Raw genomic sequence first — 5,557 nt, 5'->3', positions numbered from 1 at the left:
GGATACATTGGTCAGTTGGTCTTGACCAGTGATTGTTAACAGGGTTCAACTGGACCCACATTTATGTTGGTTTTAAACAAGTTATCACACACACACACACACACACACACACACACACACACACACACACACACACACACACACACACACACACACACACACACACACACACACACACTACTTACTTGGAAGTCGGAACTTCCACAGAAATGGGAGTTAGAATTTCAAGGGAAACTGAACCAGTTTACCTGGTTGAGTCATCATTAGTAGGAAATGTGCCCATATCAATAGCATGTGCATGTGCTTGCTTGTACTTGTGCAATTCAAAAATGGCCCTGTCTAGGTCTTAACCCACCCCCTCCCTGATTTGTTTTTCTCTTGTTTCCACTCTTCATACCCGTACGTAACCTGTAAGCTGATTGTATGACATTCTGTATAGTAGTGTGTATATCTGTCTGTCTCTTATATGTCAGGTGTTACTGGATTTGAATCCTTTGTATTATTTGAAATAGAGAGGGGTCATTGACCACTGTTCTGCTCTACTAAAAAGGTATATAAAAACGGACTGTTTCATCAATTCAAAATTGCATGACCCTCCCTTGGATTCAAAGTAAAATTAGCTGATAAATATCTTTTACTCAAGGGGGACAACACGAGTCACATGTAGGTGATGTCATTTGTCATGTGTGCTCCAGCCCAATGGAATGTATGAAATGCATGTGCTAATAAAAATGTATTTAACATATTGTTTTGATGCTCATTAACCTTAGGAAGTAATAAGTTGTTTTTTAGTAAGACATGCTAATAACATTCCATAGGGCTGGACCATACATGGACAAATGACATCATCAACATAGGACGGGTGTGTTGTCCCCCTTGAGGAAAGATGAACTATTTATAAAATATATAAAACATTTAAGATGTTTCTAATTTGAGTTATTGAGGGCAAAATTTATGTATTAACGCATATTTGGCTATTAAACAGGGATCCTTTTAAAGAAGTCTGGGCCCAATATATGAAGTTCCTTTCCCCACTTTTGGGCTTCAACGCAACCAGGTCTGTTCAGGTTGGATTGTAATTGAAAACACTTGTTAACAGGCATTAGGGCTACGGTCCCTCATTTAATGGCATTGCTATCTCTGGGACCCCAATTTATATGGTAAAATCAATGTTAAATTAACTCTCTAAGGGTCCATTTGGTTACCAACTACCTATCATTTAGCTGTGGAACCCGGAACTCCCTCAAAGACCCCTAGGGGTTAGAATTATTACAATTAAACGGCTAGTTCCCTCTTCTTTTAACCAGGTACATTTACTCAAGTAAAACAAATGACCCAAAGGTCCATTCAGGTCAGCCTATTATCACTCCCACTAAGTTTCATAAAAATACAGTTTGTCAGGCATGTAGTGTTTTTCACACACACACACACACACACACACACACACACACACACGCACACGCACACACACACACACACACACACACACACACACACACACACACACACACACACAATCAATCAATCAATCAATCAATCAATCAAAGTTTATTTATATAGCACGTTTCATACATCAAGTGCAGTTCAATGTGTTTCACAGAATAGATTTAAAAATAAAGATTAAAAAACCCGGAGGAAAACAGCAAAAAAGGAAACATTTTAGAATAAGGACTAGGAAAACAAGAAATTAAAGGACAATAATAATAGTAAAGCAAAGCATAACAGATATATATGTATACACATAGGACACCTAGGTAAAAGCAATACTAAAAAGGTGTGTCTTAAGATTTCTTTTAAAAATGTCGACTGATTCGGTGACCCTCAGGGCCTCCGGCAGGCTGTTCCAGAGGCTAGGACCATAGTAGCAAAAAGCTGCTTCCCCATGCTTTTTTGAGCAAGCCTTCGTAACATCTAGGAGACCGGTGCCAGAGGACCTAAGGGTTCTGCTGGGAACATACCAGGAAAACATTTCAGACAGGTAGGCCGGAGCACCTCCATGTAATGATTTAAAAACCAATAAAAGGATCTTAAACACACACACACACACACACACACACACACACACACACACACACACACACACACACACACACACACACACACACACACACACACACACACACATGTGACTTCCCGGTAGGGGTCCCTAGAGTTACTACCTAACCCTGTTGTAACTCTGAGGACCCCCTAGGGGTCCCCAATCCCATGTTGAAGGCCCATATGTTTAACCATTACATGTCCTTCTCTAATCCCACACCAATATGACTGGGTGTGTTGCCTTAAGGCAAATGTTAAATATTTCTGTTTATTTTTTACTTGAAGTAATTTGATGTTACATGTTTGTATTTCTATTTACATTAGAAAGGCTTGTGAGTACTTTATTGTGAAGACGTGTAGCCATGTATTTTATTTTGAAAACTTTGTATATAACTAGAGTCACTTCCTGTCAGCACCATTTTATGCAGCAATGCACAGAGAAGACAGACCTGTTAAGAGCTGTGAGCCCTAAAAGCCATCTAACCCACTTGGAAGCATTTTAGACGCAATGTTGTAAGTTGTGTTGCTGATTTCAGTCATGATAACTTTCTGTAATGCTTTGTGACATTTTGTGAATGTTTATTTGGAATTGGAGAAAAGTTCATTATTTAGCCATGTTTTCTGCTGTCTGCAGAGTAGAGTGGCCTAGTGCACAGGTGTCTGTCATGCAGCTAATTGCTTTGAAGTGTGCCTGCCTTTGAAATGTGATTAGCCTACTCACCTGCTTTCTTTCTACTCTGATTGTAGTTTTGAATGCTATCAATTAAGTACACAGACACTGAATGTTTGTATTGTTTATTATTTTGCAGTTTTCACCGTCATGTTAATGAGGAAGAGCAACAGTAAATGGTCAAAATCTTACTTCGACTCTGTCTTCATTGGCTGCGGTTTATCTTGGTGTTTAGTGACAGTTCCCTACACTGCATGAGAACACTACACTGGGTTTTAATGTTTAAAATGTTATGTTTAATAATGAATGTTTCTGACTGACAGTGACTATCTGTCCATCTTTATGTGTGTGTGTGTGTGTGTGTGTGTGTGTGTGTGTGTGTGTGTGTGTGTGTGTGTGTGTGTGTGTGTGTGCGTGTGCGTGTGTGTGTGTGTCTAAAGCCAGCAGAACAACAAGTGGAATGAATCAACCTACGATGATGAAATACATTAGTCAGTTGTATTTCCTCCTTCAGAATTAAGTTACAGAAGTATCATTTTTTTCTTTGTCATTTCTTCACCATTCATTTCCTTGTGAGAACCTGCAGGTGTAACTGTGCCAATTTTCCTTACAATAGAGTAAATGTACTTGAGTACTGTACTTAAGTACATATTCTGAGGATCTGTACTTTACTTGAGTATTGGATTTTTTTTTACACTTATTACTCTTACTCGAGTACATTTCCAAGATAAATACTTTACTTTTACTCAAGTGCATTTCTAGAAAGGCTGTAATGTACTGAGTAAAACCATTTGCTTTACATTTTGACCTCTGATGACCCAAGGGTCCATTCAGGTCAGCCTATTGGTCACTCCCACCATACATTTTATACATGTGAAAACTTGTGAAATGGGACATTCTGCATAATGAGTACTTTCTACTTTTTGGTACTTTAAGTGCATTTTGATGCCAACACTTTTGTACTTTTACTCAAGTAAATTTAGATTTCCGGATTTGTTTTGCTTGTAACAGAGTATTTCTGCATTGCAGTATTGATACTTGATACCCTTATTTTTCCTACTAAATACCGGTCCATATCTATCGGTCAGATAATAATTAATTACATCAATAAACGGAGGAAGGAAACGTGTTATAATAGTATTTGGGTTTATTCCAGAGAAGAGATCTTACAAGCGTTGGACATGCATGGTTCCAGATATATTCTTCTGACGTTAAAACAGAGATACAGAGTAATTATACACATACCGTGGTGTTACGCCTTTCGTCATCACATCAGCCGTAAGTTATGGCTTGAATGTCTCAGTTTCCTGGGCAACCAAGGTTGGGGTATCGAGATTAACCTGCTATCTAATATTGTTGACATACCAGAAGGAGCCCACCAGACCAAAACAATGTTGCAGGCTGCCAGAGAGGCACTGACACTTTTAACCATATTAACACATACAAATGGAAAATGGTACACTTTAGATCCATTAGAAAATGGTACAAAATCATACCTATCAATACTTTTACATAAGTAAAACATTAAAGTACTTTTTTTCCCCGCCACTGCATAGATGTAATATAGAGGGAGTGTGCTTAAGGCGGGCATTGAGTTCCCTCTTCTTTTAACATTTACTCAAGTAAACTAAATGACCCAAAGGTCCATTCAGGTCAGCCTATTGGTCACTCCCACTAAGTTTCATGAAAACACAGTATGTCAGGCATGTAGTGTTTTTGACACACACACACAAGCGCGCATGCGCACGCACACACGCACACACGCACGCACGCACGCACGCACGCACGCACGCACGCACGCACACACGCACACACATACACACACACACACACACACACACACACAACCACACACACACACACACACACACACACACACACACACACACACACACACACACACACACACACACACCAGACTAAAGAAAATGTTAAAGAAACTAACCGATGTTGATGGGAAAGATTGGGACCAATTAATCCCCTATGTGCTTTTTGCTATACGAGAGGTAACACAAGCGTCCACGGGGTTCTCACCGCTCGAGCTGGTGTACGGCCGGAGACCCCGTGGACTACTGGAAATCGCCAAAGAGGCCTGGGAGAGCCAACCGTCGCCCCAACGCAGTGTCGTGGAGCATGTGGACCGGCTCCAGGCCCAGGCTAAAAAAATCTGGCCCCTGGTCCGGGAGCACATGGAGGAAGCGCAGCGCGACCAAGCGCGCACCTATAACCGCGGCGCCACCCTCCGCGAGTTTCAGGTGGGTAAAAAGGTGCTGGTACTGGTTCCCTCCAGCGAATGTAAATTTTCTCGGCGACGAGGTCGCCGAGAAAATGGGGCCCGTGGACTACAGGGTGAGACGGCCGGGCCGGCGGAAGGGACACCAGGTCTATAATGTGAACATTCTAAAAAAGTGGAACGCAGCCAACCCGCTGCCACTGCCGGCCCTACTAACCTCCGTCTCCCCCCAGAGCTTGCCTCCGGTCCCCATAGGAGAAGACCTCTCGCCCGCCCAAACTCAGGACGCCAAGGACCTCCTGGGACGGAACCGGGACCAGTTTTCCGACCTCCCAGGGCGGACCAACGCCATTCACCACGAAATACACACCAAGCCCGGGACAGTGGTGCGCCAGCGGCCGTACCGCATTCCCGAAACCAGGAGGCTCGCCATTAAAGAGGAGGTGAAGAAGATGGTCGAGCTTGGAGTAATAGAGGAATCCCACAGCCCTTGGTCGAGCCCCATAGTAATCGTGCCGAAACCAGACGGGTCCCTACGGTTCTGCAACGATTTCAGGAAACTCAACGAGGTGTCCACATTCGACGCCTATATGCCCCGGGTGGATGAGTTAATAGAG

This window comes from Gymnoscopelus microlampas (assembly GCF_963454915.1).
Source record: "Gymnoscopelus microlampas genome assembly, chromosome: 3".
NCBI classification, from domain to species: domain Eukaryota; kingdom Metazoa; phylum Chordata; class Actinopteri; order Myctophiformes; family Myctophidae; genus Gymnoscopelus; species Gymnoscopelus microlampas.
Note: the sequence above shows the minus strand (reverse complement) of the source record.